We start from the raw sequence: 15,006 nt of genomic DNA, 5'->3' as shown, positions 1-15,006 counted from the left end.
CATATTCCTTATCCCATTACACTGTGTATAAGACAGTAGTTTTGGAATTGTTAGTTAGATTACTTGTTGGTTATCACTGCATTGTCGGAACTAGAAGCACAAGCATTTCGCTACACTTGCATTAACATCTGCTAACCATGTGTATGTGACAAATAAAATTTGATTTGATTTGATTTGAACTGTAGGGGGAAAGAAATGGTCTGACCTTAAACTGTAGGGGAGATAAATGGTCTGACCTTAAACTGTAGGGGAGATAAATGGTCTGACCTTAAACTGTGGTGGAGATAAATGGTCTGACTTTAAACTGAAAGGGAAAGAAATGGTCTGACCTTAAACTGTAGGGGAAAGAAATGGTCTGACCTTAAACTGAAAGGGAAAGAAATGGTCTGACCTTAAACTGAAAGGGAAATAAATGGTCTGACCTTAAACTGAAAGGGAAAGAAATGGTCTGACCTTAAACTGAAAGGGAAAGAAATGGTCTGACCTTAAACTGTAGGGGAAAGAAATGGTCTGACCTTAAACTGTAGGGGAAAGAAATGGTCTGACCTTAAACTGTAGGGGAAAGAAATGGTCTGACCTTAAACTGAAAGGGAAAGAAATGGTCTGACCTTAAACTGTTTGGGAAAGAAATGGTCTGACCTTAAACTGTAGGGGAAAGAAATGGTCTGACCTTAAACTGTAGGGGAAAGAAATGGTCTGACCTTAAACTGTAGGGGAAAGAAATGGTCTGACCTTAAACTGAAAGGGAAATAAATGGTCTGACCTTAAACTGAAAGGGAAAGAAATGGTCTGACCTTAAACTGTAGGGGAAAGAAATGGTCTGACCTTAAACTGTAGGGGAAAGAAATGGTCTGACCTTAAACTGAAAGGAAAGAAATGGTCTGACCTTAAACTGTAGGAGAAAGAAATGGTCTGACCTTAAACTGTAGGGGAAGGAAATGGTCTGACCTTAAACTGTAGGAGAAAGAAATGGTCTGACCTTAAACTGAAGGGGAAGGAAATGGTCTGACCTTAAACTGTAGGAGAAAGAATAGCCACGCACAACCAGCAGGACAATCACTGACCATTTCAACGTCAAGTCTCGACTCTGAGTAGAGATATGACCATTTCAACCCCAAAGTAAGGTTTTATAATAACTACTTATATGTGGTTTTCTGAGTCAGTCATACCTAAGATCAGAATTGATCCGGTCCGTTTTATAAATGAGGCCCCTGATCTTTACTATCTGTACTGACCTGTAGAGACCGACAGAGGGCATCACAGAGAAACAAACCAATAATGTCTCCCTCATCCTGGAGTCAGAGTATACTGAAGTTGCCCCTAGAGACGCTGATCTGGGATCAGTTTGGCAATGAGGCCCTTTATCTACTTTCCAAGGTCCCCCTGGAGATGCTGACCTGGGATCAGTTTGACAATGAGGCCCTTAATCTACTTTCCAAGAGCAGTATCCCTTTAAGGTTAGGATTTGGGTAATCTCTCGTGAACAGACTACATAGACACCTGACCAAATTATGCAACATTTTAGTTCTGGGATAACTGAAGTAAGGTTTGGGGAGGGAAACTGATCATAGATCTGTACCTAGGGGAAACTTAATCCCAGAGCAGCTAACGCAGACAAATAAGAACAAGAGCAGATTAATAAAATAAAAATATGTACCAAAACTTTTTCCCCTTCTGGTGACTGGATGAAACCGAACTCACTGACGACAAAGGCGAGTAGGTAGGTTGACATGAGGGGTGTGGGTTGGAAGCTGGTCCGAGTAACAGCCTGGCCGTTGACAGTGACATTGACTGAGGCTACAGGTGCAGAGAGTGATACAGGTTAGTGAGCGTAGCAGAGACAACACATTGGTTTCCCCAGCAACAGGAGTTCAGATCCCTACCGTGACAACACATTGGTTTCCCCAGCAACAGGAGTTCAGATCCCTACCGTGACAACATGTTGGTTTCCCCAGCAACAGGAGTTCAGATCCCTACCGTGACAACATATTGGTTTCCCCAGCAACAGGAGTTCAGATCCCTACCGTGAAAACATATTGGTTTCCCCAGCAACAGGAGATCAGATCCCTACCGTGACAACACGTTGGTTTCCCCAGCAACAGGAGTTCAGACCCCTACCGTGACAACATATTGGTTTCCCCAGCAACAGGAGTTCAGACACCTACCGTGACAACACGTTGGTTTCCCCAGCAACAGGAGTTCAGATCCCTACCGTGACAACACGTTGGTTTCCCCAGCAACAGGAGTTCAGATCCCTACCGTGACAACATGTTGGTTTCCCCAGCAACAGGAGTTCAGATCCCTACCGTGACAACACGTTGGTTTCCCCAGCAACAGGAGTTCAGACACCTACCGTGAAAACACGTTGGTTTCCCCAGCAACAGGAGTTCAGATCCCTACCGTGACAACATGATAGTTTCCCCAGCAACAGGAGTTCAGATTCCTACCGTGACAACACGTTGGTTTCCCCAGCAACAGGAGTTCAGACACCTACTGTGAAAACACGTTGGTTTCCCCAGCAACAGGGGTTCAGATCCGTACCGTGACAACATGTTAGTTTCCCCAGCAACAGGAGTTCAGATTCCTACCGTGACAACACGTTGGTTTCCCCAGCAACAGGAGTTCAGATCCCTACCGTGACAACACGTTGGTTTCCCCAGCAACAGGAGTTCAGATCCCTACCGTGAAAACACGTTGGTTTCCCCAGCAACAGGAGTTCAGATCCCTACCGTGACAACACGTTGGTTTCCCCAGCAACAGGAGTTCAGATCCCTACCGTGACAACACGTTGGTTTCCCCAGCAACAGGAGTTCAGATCCCTACCGTGACAACACGTTGGTTTCCCCAGCAACAGGAGTTCAGATCCCTACCGTGACAACACGTTGGTTTCCCCAGCAACAGGAGTTCAGATCCCTACCGTGACAACATCAACACTCTGAGGTTCTACCATAGACTTATATAAGGTTGCAGAAGTTGGTATATAATCAATCGAGTACAGCAATGGATACGGCTATAAAGGAGATTTGTATGATTTATCTCATATCAGAGTGTAGCAGCTTACTCTGAAAATGTTCCCCCAAAAAATTAAATGCTAGTTTTTTCTTCACAGTTCTTGAGAGTTTGGCAGAACTTGTTCTCTCAGGCGCGCGAGAGGTCAATTTAAGCAGATTGTAGCATTAAACTCTCTAACTATAATTTAGGAAACAGATCACAGATCACAGATCCCATCCCCCTTGGACTTAGAAGCAGCCGTCAACACACATACATAGATTCATACCATTGGCCAGAGATCAGGGTTCCATGTTTACCTAGATTCATACCATTGGCCAGAGATCAGGGTACCATGCTTACCTAGATTCATACCATTGGCCAGAGATCAGGGTACCATGTTTACCTAGATTCATACCATTGGCCAGAGATCAGGGTACCATGCTTACCTAGATTCATACCATTGGCCAGAGATCAGGGTACCATGCTTACCTAGATGCATACCATTGGCCAGAGATCAGGGTACCATGCTTACCTAGATTCATACCATTGGCCAGAGATCAGGGTACCATGTTTACCTAGATTCATACCATTGGCCAGAGATCAGGGTACCATGCTTACCTAGATTCATGCCATTGGCCAGAATCAGGATTCCATGCTTACCTAGATTCATACCATTGGCCAGAATCAGGATTCCATGCTTACCTAGATTCATGCCATTGGCCAGAGATCAGGGTACCATGCTTACCTAGATTCATGCCATTGGCCAGAATCAGGATTCCATGCTTACCTAGATTCATGCCATGGCCAGAATGATTCCATGCTTACCTAGATGCAGATTCAGGGTACCATGTTTATTGGCCAGAATCAGATTCCATTCTAGATGCCATTGGCCAGAGATCAGGATTCCATGTTTACCTAGATAATGCCATTGGCCAGAAATCAGGGTTCCATGCTTACCTAGATTCATGCCATTGGCCAGGGTTCCATGCTTACCTAGATTCATGCCATTGGCCAGAGATCAGGGTTCCATGCTTACCTAGATTCATGCCATTGGCCAGAGATCAGGGTTCCATGCTTACCTAGATTCATGCCATTGGCCAGAGCCAGGGTTCCATGCTTACCTAGATTAATGCCATTGGACAGAGATCAGGGTTCCATGCTTACCTAGATTAATGCCATTGGCCAGAGATCAGGGTTCCATGCTTACCTAGATTCATGCCATTGGCCAGAGCCAGGGTTCCATGCTTACCTAGATTCATGCCATTGGACAGAGATCAGGGTACCATGTTTACCTAGATTCATGCCATTGGCCAGAGCCAGGGTTCCATGCTTACCTAGATGCATGCAATTGGCCAGAGCCAGGGTTCCATGCTTACCTAGATGCATGCCATTGGCCAGAGATCAGGGTTCCACGCTTACCTAGATTCATGCCATTGGCCAGAAATCAGGGTTCCATGCTTACCTAGATTCATGCCATTGGCCAGGGTTCCATGTTTACCTAGATTCATGCCATTGGCCAGAGATCAGGGTTCCACGCTTACCTAGATTCATGCCCTCTTTCTCTCCTTGCTGTATCCTCCCACTAGCTCTCCCTCTTTCTGTCTTTGCTGTTTCCTCCCACGAGCTCTCCCTCTTTCTGTATTTGCTCCTACCAGGTGACGTGGCGAGAATCTGTCTCCTCACCACGCGCTCTCACTACTGGTGTCCCCCAGGGCTCTGTTCTAGGCCCTCTCCTATTCTCGCTATACACCAAGTCACTTGGCTCTGTCATAACCTCACATGGTCTCTCCTATCATTGCTATGCAGACGACACACAATTAATCTTCTCCTTTCCCCCTTCTGATGACCAGGTGGCGAATCGCATCTCTGCATGTCTGGCAGACATATCAGTGTGGATGACGGATCACCACCTCAAGCTGAACTTCGGCAAGACGGAGCTGCTCTTCCTCCCGGGAAGGACTGCCCGTTCCATGATCTCGCCATCACGGTTGACAACTCCATTGTGTCCTCCTCCCAGAGTGCTAAGAACCTTGGCGTGATCCTGGACAACACCCTGTCGTTCTCAACTAACATCAAGGCGGTGGCCCGTTCCTGTAGGTTCATGCTCTACAACATCCGCAGAGTACGACCCTGCCTCACACAGGAAGCGGCGCAGGTCCTAATCCAGGCACTTGTCATCTCCCGTCTGGATTACTGCAACTCGCTGTTGGCTGGGCTCCCTGCCTGTGCCATTAAACCCTACAACTCATCCAGAACGCCGCAGCCCGTCTAGTGTTCAACCTTCCCAAGTTCTCTCACATCACCCCGCTCCTCCGCTCTCTCCACTGGCTTCCAGTTGAAGCTCGCATCCGCTACAAGACCATGGTGCTTGCCTACGGAGCTGTGAGGGGAACGGCACCTCAGTACCTCCAGGCTCTGATCAGGCCCTACACCCAAATAAGGGCACTACGTTCATCCACCTCTGGCCTGCTCGCCTCCCTACCACTGAGGAAGTACAGTTCCCGCTCAGCCCAGTCAAAACTGTTCGCTGCTCTGGCTCCCCAATGGTGGAACAAACTCCCTCACGACGCCAGGACAGCGGAGTCAATCACCACCTTCCGGAGACACCTGAAACCCCACCTCTTTAAGGAATACCTAGGATAGGATAAAGTAATCCTTCTCACCCCCCTTAAAATATTTAGATGCACTATTGTAAAGTGGCTGTTCCACTGGATGTCATAAGGTGAATGCACCAATTTGTAAATCGCTCTGGATAAGAGCGTCTGCTAAATGACGTAAATGTAAATGTAAAATGTAAATGCCATTGGCCAGAAATCAGGGTTCCATGCTTACCTAGATTCATGCCATTGGCCAGGGTTCCATGCTTACCGAGATTCATGCCATTGGCCAGAGATCAGGGTTCCACGCTTACCTAGATTCATGCCATTGGCCAGAGATCAGGGTTCCATGCTTACCTAGATTCATGCCATTGGCCAGAGCCAGGGTTCCATGCTTACCTAGATTAATGCCATTGGACAGAGATCAGGGTTCCATGCTTACCTAGATTAATGCCATTGGCCAGAGATCAGGGTTCCATGCTTACATAGATTCATGCCATTGGCCAGAGCCAGGGTTCCATGCTTACCTAGATTCATGCCATTGGACAGAGATCAGGGTACCATGTTTACCTAGATTCATGCCATTGGCCAGAGCCAGGGTTCCATGCTTACCTAGATGCATGCAATTGGCCAGAGCCAGGGTTCCATGCTTACCTAGATGCATGCCATTGGCCAGAGATCAGGGTTCCATGTTTACCTAGATTCATGCCATTGGCCAGAGCCACTGTTCCGTGTGCGTGGAGGAGGGTCATGTGGAACACGGCCTTCATGGCAGGTTCATCAAAGCAGGGGAAGGCTTTCCTGGCGTCCACAGGCTGCATCTGAGTGGTTGCTACAACTCTACCAACACACACAGCAACTGGTATTACTATAGTACTGAAGACTAAACTGTTACAGTTTAAACATGGTGACTGTAGGTGACACACAATCATACTGCATATTGTAGCTATTATCTATTATCTATTGTCTTTTATCTATTATCTATTATTGAAATATGTTGTGCTTGTTATTACTGCTGTACCACAAGACTGTTACAGTTAGACATAGTGACTCTGAGAGCAGGGTCAATACATTCATATTGTAGCTGCTGTCAGATAAGACTCTTATCAAATCAACTTTTATTGGTCACATGGTTCAACAGATGTTATTGCGAGTTTAGCGAAATGCTTGTGCAATTTTATTAGCAATTGAAGCGGTTTGAAGTTCACATTGAAAGGTACAGATACCGTGTGTCTTAGTTCAAGGACTATAAGTCTAAAGCTCTGACATATTGAACAGCTCCCATTGTATACAACAGGAGGCTGCTGAGAGGGGATGGCTCATCATAATGTCCGAACGGAGCAAATGGAATGGCATCACACACCTGCTTGATGTATTTGTTACCGTTCCACCTATTCCGTTCCAGTCATTAGAACGAGCCTGTTCTCCCCAGTGAAGGTGCAACCAATGAATCAACACTCTGTATTACAGGGTTCAATTAATCATTGGATCAACGTCAACAAATGACTTCAAGTGATTAAAAGTCATTGACTCAAGTCCCTGTAAAGGCCAAAGTTCAGTTGAGTATGAAATATTACTTCATGTAAATGCACCTATTTCTTCCATCTTGTTCAGAGTTGATGTGTAACCTTGGTTTTTACCTGTCCATTGTGGTACAAGCAGTTCAATCAATTCCTCGACAAATTACACTGGTTCAATAAGATTAAATAACGCACTGGTTCAATAAGATTAAATAACACACTGGTTCAATAACATTAAATAATACACTGGTTCAATAACATTACATAATACACTGGTTCAATAACATTAAATAATACACTGGTTCAATAACATTACATAATACACTGGTTCAATAACATTACATAATACACTGGTTCAATAAGATTAAATAACACACTGGTTCAATAACATTAAATAATACACTGGTTCAATAACATTAAATAAAACACTGGTTCAATAACATTAAATAAAATGGCAGTGTCCAATGTACTGTAACTATTACAGTGAAAGAATACCATGCTATTGTTTGAGAAGAGTGCAGAGTTTTGAACATGAAAAGTTATTAATAAACTAATTAGGCACATTTGAAACAAACGGATCAGTATAAACCTTGCACATACACTGCTGCCATCTAGTGGCCAACATGTAAATTGCACCTGGGATGGAATAATACATTATGGCCTTTCTTTTGCATTTCAAAGATGATGGTACAAAAAATACAAAAGAACGGTTGGTTTTATCTTTGTATTATCTTCTACCAGATCTATTGTGTTATATTCTCCAACATTCCTTCCACATTTCCACAAACTTCAAAGTGTTTCCTTTCAAATGGTACCAATGATATGCTTCAGGGCCTGAGCTAAATGCAGTTACATTTGGGTATGTAATTTTAAGCAAAAATAGCAAGAAAAGGGCGGATCATTTTAAGGGCCTTTCTCAGGGACTACATCGGCAGATTTATCACCTAATCGGCTAAGGGGATTCAAACCATTGTAGCCAAATGGAGACATCTTAACCAGGTTTCTCAGGGACACATCGGCAGATTTATCACCTAATCATATGGGATTCAAACCATTGTAGCCAAATGGAGACATCTTAACAAGGGAAGCCTTAACCAGGTTTCTCAGGGACACATCGGCAGATTTATCACCTAATCGGCTAATGTAGGGATTCAAACCATTGTAGCCAAATGGAGACATAATATAATATAAATAATAATAATAATAATAATAATAAGAGACATCTTAACAAGGGAAGCCTTAACCAGGTTTCTAAGTATCATTACAGATTCAGTGCAGGCAGTGTACAAGAAGCGTTTCACTTGAATGACATCCTGGATGATAGCGGGGTGAACAGGCAGTGGTTCGGGTGGTTGATCTTAACAACTCTGACGGTTGGCAAGGTGCATGATGGGTTGAAAGAAATGTAGAACTTTCAATCAGTTCTAAAAGCACAATGTCACGACTTCTTCCGAAGTCGGTTCCTCTCCTTGTTCGGGCGGTGTTCGGCGGTCGACGTCACCGGTCTTCTAGCCATCGCCGATCCATTTTTCATCTTCCATTTGTTTTGTCTTGTTTTCACACTCACCTGGTTTCAATTCCCTAATAACATGTTGTATATTTTCCCTCATGTCCGTGTCGGGAATGGTTTATTTTGTAAGTACTTGTGCTATGTGTTACGGGTTTTGTACCCATGTGTTATGTGTTACTGGTGCACTACAGGTTTTGTACCCATATGCTATGTGTTACTGGTTTTGTACCCATGTGTTATGTGTTACTGGTTATGTACCCATGTGTTATGTGTTACTGGTTTTGTACCCATGTGTTATGTGTTACTGGTTTTGTACCCATGTGTTATGTGTTACTGGTTATGTACCCATGTGTTATGTGTCATGAACAGCAGTGTTACTGGTTTTGTACCCATGTGTTATGTGTTACTGGTGCGCTACAGGTTTTGTACCCATGTGTTATGTGTAACTGGTTTTGTACCCATGTGTTATGTGTTACTGGTTTTGTACCCATGTGTTATGTGTTACTGGTTTTGTACCCATGTGTTATGTGTTACTGGTGCTACAGGTTTTGTACCCATGTGTTATGTGTTACTGGTTTTGTACCCGTGTGTTATGTGTTACTGGTTTTGTACCCGTGTGTTATGTGTTACTGGTTTTGTACCCATGTGTTATGTGTTACTGGTTTTGTACCCATGTGCTATGTGTTACTGGTTTTGTACCCGTGTGTTATGTGTTACTGGTTTTGTACCCATGTGTTATGTGTTACTGGTTTTGTACCCATGTGTTATGTGTTACTGGTTTTGTACCCGTGTGTTATGTGTTACGGGTTTTGTACCCATGTGTTATGTGTTACTGGTTTTGTACCCATGTGTTATGTGTAACTGGTTTTGTACCCATGTGTTATATGTTACTGGTTTTGTACCCATGTGTTATGTGTTACTGGTTTTGTACCCATGTGTTATGTGTTACTGGTGCTACAGGTTTTGTACCCATGTGTTACTGGTGCTACAGGTTTTGTACCCATGTGTTATGTGTTACTGGTTATGTACCCATGTGTTATGTGTTACTGGTTTTGTACCCATGTGTTATATGTTACTGGTTTTGTACCCATGTGTTATATGTTACTGGTTTTGTACCCATGTGTTATATGTTACTGGTTTTGTACCCATGTGTTATGTGTTACTGGTTATGTACCCATGTGTTATGTGTTACTGGTTTTGTACCCATGTGTTATGTGTTACTGGTTATGTACCCATGTGTTATGTGTTACTGGTTTTGTACCCATGTGTTATGTGTTACTGGTGCTACAGGTTTTGTACCCATGTGTTATGTGTTACTGGTTATGTACCCATGTGTTATGTGTTACTGGTTATGTACCCATGTGTTATGTGTTACTGGTTTTGTACCCATGTGTTATATGTTACTGGTTATGTACCCATGTGTTATATGTTACTGGTTTTGTACCCATGTGTTATGTGTTACTGGTTATGTACCCATGTGTTATGTGTTACTGGTTTTGTACCCATGTGTTATATGTTACTGGTTATGTACCCATGTGTTATATGTTACTGGTTTTGTACCCATGTGTTATGTGTTACTGGTTATGTACCCATGTGTTATGTGTTACTGGTGCACTACAGGTTTTGTACCCATGTGTTTGTTGTTTTATATGCCGTTAGTTGTATATATTAAACTGCTCTGGCTATTCACCAAGTTCTGCTCTCCTGCGTTTGACTTCCCTGCCACCAGTTACGCACCCCTTACACACCAATGATCTCCCAAATTCATTGTTTGACTTCAGACAAATTGAATAGGTTGTTCAAACAACCCAAAGCTTTACCAATCAATAACAGCAGTTCAGATGAACAACAGAAAACATATCAGCAGTGTATTTTATGTATCATTACAGATTATGGCTGTGTCGGAGATTATGTCAATTAATAAGATGAATTGGAATGACATTCATTCTGATGGCTGTGCAAAAATATCAACCTGAAAGCCACGGCCCCAATCAGCCTCCAACTCTTCTAATAACAACCTGAAAGCCACGGCCCCAATCAGCCTCCAACTCTTCTAATAACAACCTGAAAGCCACAGCTCCAATCAGCCTCCAACTCTTCTAATAACAACCTGAAAGCCACGGCCCCAATCAGCCTCCAACTCTTCTAATAACAACCTGAAAGCCACGGCCCCAATCAGCCTCCAACTCTTCTAATAACAACCTGAAAGCCACAGCTCCAATCAGCCTCCAACTCTTCTAATAACAACCTGAAAGCCACAGCCCCAATCAGCCTCCAACTCTTCTAATAACAACCTGAAAGCCACGGCTCCAATCAGCCTCCAACTCTTCTAATAACAACCTGAAATCCACGGCTCCAATCAGCCTCCAACTCTTCTAATAACAACCTGAAAGCCTGGCCCCAATCAGCCTCCAACTCTTCTAATAACAACCTGAAAGCCACGGCCCCAATCAGCCTCCAACTCTTCTAATAACAACCTGAAAGCCACGGCCCCAATCAGCCTCCAACTCTTCTAATAACAACCTGAAAGCCACGGCTCCAATCAGCCTCCAACTCTTCTCTAATAACAACCTGAAAGCCACGGCTCCAATCAGCCTCCAACTCTTCTAATAACAACCTGAAAGCCACGGCCCCAATCAGCCTCCAACTCTTCTAATAACAACCTGAAAGCCACGGCCCCAATCAGCCTCCAACTCTTCTAATAACAACCTGAAAGCCACAGCTCCAATCAGCCTCCAACTCTTCTAATAACAACCTGAAAGCCACGGCCCCAATCAGCCTCCAACTCTTCTAATAACAACCTGAAAGCCACGGCCCCAATCAGCCTCCAACTCTTCTAATAACAACCTGAAAGCCACAGCTCCAATCAGCCTCCAACTCTTCTAATAACAACCTGAAAGCCACAGCCCCAATCAGCCTCCAACTCTTCTAATAACAACCTGAAAGCCACTGATGGCTCCAAATAACAACCTGAAAGCCACGGCTCCAATCAGCCTCCAACTCTTCTAATAACAACCTGAAAGCCACGGCCCCAATCAGCCTCCAACTCTTCTAATAACAACCTGAAAGCCACGGCCCCAATCAGCCTCCAACTCTTCTAATAACAACCTGAAAGCCACGGCTCCAATCAGCCTCCAACTCTTCTCTAATAACAACCTGAAAGCCACGGCTCCAATCAGCCTCCAACTCTTCTAATAACAACCTGAAAGCCACGGCCCCAATCAGCCTCCAACTCTTCTAATAACAACCTGAAAGCCACGGCCCCAATCAGCCTCCAACTCTTCTAATAACAACCTGAAAGCCACGGCCCCAATCAGCCTCCAACTCTTCTAATAACAACCTGAAAGCCACGGCCCCAATCAGCCTCCAACTCTTCTAATAACAACCTGAAAGCCACGGCTCCAATCAGCCTCCAACTCTTCTAATAACAACCTGAAAGCCACGGCCCCAATCAGCCTCCAACTCTTCTAATAACAACCTGAAAGCCACGGCCCCAATCAGCCTCCAACTCTTCTAATAACAACCTGAAAGCCACGGCCCCAATCAGCCTCCAACTCTTCTAATAACAACCTGAAAGCCACGGCTCCAATCAGCCTCCAACTCTTCTCTAATAACAACCTGAAAGCCACGGCTCCAATCAGCCTCCAACTCTTCTAATAACAACCTGAAAGCCACGGCCCCAATCAGCCTCCAACTCTTCTAATAACAACCTGAAAGCCACGGCCCCAATCAGCCTCCAACTCTTCTAATAACAACCTGAAAGCGACAGCTCCAATCAGCCTCCAACTCTTCTAATAACAACCTGAAAGCCACAGCTCCAATCAGCCTCCAACTCTTCTAATAACAACCTGAAAGCCACAGCCCCAATCAGCCTCCAACTCTTCTAATAACAACCTGAAAGCCACGGCTCCAATCAGCCTCCAACTCTTCTAATAACAACCTGAAATCCACGGCTCCAATCAGCCTCCAACTCTTCTAATAACAACCTGAAAGCCACGGCCCCAATCAGCCTCCAACTCTTCTAATAACAACCTGAAAGCCACGGCCCCAATCAGCCTCCAACTCTTCTAATAACAACCTGAAAGCCACGGCTCCAATCAGCCTCCAACTCTTCTCTAATAACAACCTGAAAGCCACGGCTCCAATCAGCCTCCAACTCTTCTAATAACAACCTGAAAGCCACGGCCCCAATCAGCCTCCAACTCTTCTAATAACAACCTGAAAGCCACGGCCCCAATCAGCCTCCAACTCTTCTAATAACAACCTGAAAGCCACGGCCCCAATCAGCCTCCAACTCTTCTAATAACAACCTGAAAGCCACGGCCCCAATCAGCCTCCAACTCTTCTAATAACAACCTGAAAGCCACGGCTCCAATCAGCCTCCAACTCTTCTAATAACAACCTGAAAGCCACGGCCCCAATCAGCCTCCAACTCTTCTAATAACAACCTGAAAGCCACGGCCCCAATCAGCCTCCAACTCTTCTAATAACAACCTGAAAGCCACGGCCCCAATCAGCCTCCAACTCTTCTAATAACAACCTGAAAGCCACGGCTCCAATCAGCCTCCAACTCTTCTCTAATAACAACCTGAAAGCCACGGCTCCAATCAGCCTCCAACTCTTCTAATAACAACCTGAAAGCCACGGCCCCAATCAGCCTCCAACTCTTCTAATAACAACCTGAAAGCCACGGCCCCAATCAGCCTCCAACTCTTCTAATAACAACCTGAAAGCCACGGCCCCAATCAGCCTCCAACTCTTCTAATAACAACCTGAAAGCCACGGCTCCAATCAGCCTCCAACTCTTCTAATAACAACCTGAAAGCCACGGCTCCAATCAGCCTCCAACTCTTCTAATAACAACCTGAAATCCACGGCTCCAATCAGCCTCCAACTCTTCTAATAACAACCTGAAAGCCACGGCCCCAATCAGCCTCCAACTCTTCTAATAACAACCTGAAAGCCACGGCCCCAATCAGCCTCCAACTCTTCTAATAACAACCTGAAAGCCACGGCTCCAATCAGCCTCCAACTCTTCTAATAACAACCTGAAAGCCACGGCCCCAATCAGCCTCCAACTCTTCTAATAATCTGCCGCCACTGCACTACCCTGACACTATTCAATGTGGATACGCATGAGGTGATTAACGCAATTTAGAAGCTTCATTCAGTTAAACAAATGACATTGATCTGTCAAAGATGTTATTTGATTTCAGTCAAATTTAATAGAATAGGTTTATTTATTTTACCTTTATTTAACTTAAGTCAGATTTTTACCTCGGAGATTCGATCTTGCAACCAACTGTACAGTGTTAGGCAACATCTAACACTGTTTTTAAACATGAAAATGATGATTAATGTTTTGCTTACTTTCTCACCGGGGGACTGGTCCCCTCTGTATATTCACTCCTGTAGAAGCCTCCCAGGTCATCAGCCAGTTCTCCTATAAACTCTGTGTACAGCTCATACTGTCTCCCTGCCATCAGATTACTATTCAGCTGGATCACTAAGAACTGAGTAGGAACCTCCAGCCAGTTTTTCTTTATGGTGGGAGCAGTAGCTCCATCCCGGCTAATCAGGCTGAGCAGAGTCAGGTTCAGCTTGTTAGAGTGGATGAGGATCAGATCTGTGTCCTTCTTACACTGGAACACCACAGCTGACTGTCCTGTGAAGATGAAGAGGCCAGTAGAGGCGTTGACAACCAGTCGAGGCCAGAGGGTGATGTTGTAGGAGACAGGAGACAGGGAGTCAGGCAGTCTGTAGTGTTCCCAGGGAGTGGAGGGAGTAGTGGGGGATTCACTGCCTCATGGATCTTGGCCTTCTCCTGGCTATAGACCACTGACAGGGCGATGATGGTGGCCACCACTCCAGTCCCCACGATCACACCAACTATCCCCAAAGTCTTGCTGATGAAGAACCCTTTCCCCATGTCTGTAACAGACTGATATCTGTCTATCTGAGGGTAGTGTAATGACTGACTGACAGATAGACAGAAAGGCAGAAAGAGAGAGGGGGGCCTAGATGGACCCAGAGGGGAATGTGCTTCTTATTTATGCACTCTGAGGAACTCCCACAATACGCCTGGTTAATAGTTGATCCCCCAGCCCGGGACAACCTGAGAGTTCCAATCAGCTGGGTTAATTAATAGTTGATCCCCCAGCCAACCTGAGAGTTCTAATCAATAGTCATAAAGATGTGTGGATAACAGATTGCTGACAAGCTGTTGTACTTTATCCTTCCTTCCTGTTTCTGGATGGAAGATCTTTCCCTGTATAAAGTGTTGAAATCTTTCCCTGTATAAAGTGGAAGGGGAACCGTCTCACCCTCCCTCCCTGGTGTTTCCTACGGGGCTGAAAGGGGAACCGCCCCTCCCTCCCTGGTGTTTCCT

General features: G+C 44.9%; 1 pseudogene; it reads right to left on the bottom strand.

Annotated features, from left to right (window-relative positions):
• Nucleotides 1-1,657: 1,657 nt before the first annotated feature.
• LOC124024508 lies at nt 1,658-14,675 on the bottom strand (annotated as a pseudogene).
• Between the last annotated feature and the right edge of the window lie 331 nt (nt 14,676-15,006).

The sequence above is a fragment of the Oncorhynchus gorbuscha genome, unplaced genomic scaffold, assembly GCF_021184085.1.
Source record: "Oncorhynchus gorbuscha isolate QuinsamMale2020 ecotype Even-year unplaced genomic scaffold, OgorEven_v1.0 Un_scaffold_1897, whole genome shotgun sequence".
In the NCBI taxonomy this organism is placed as follows: Eukaryota; Metazoa; Chordata; class Actinopteri; order Salmoniformes; family Salmonidae; genus Oncorhynchus; species Oncorhynchus gorbuscha.
The sequence above is the reverse complement of the archived record's forward strand: the minus strand, read 5'-3'. Positions and strand labels throughout refer to the sequence as shown.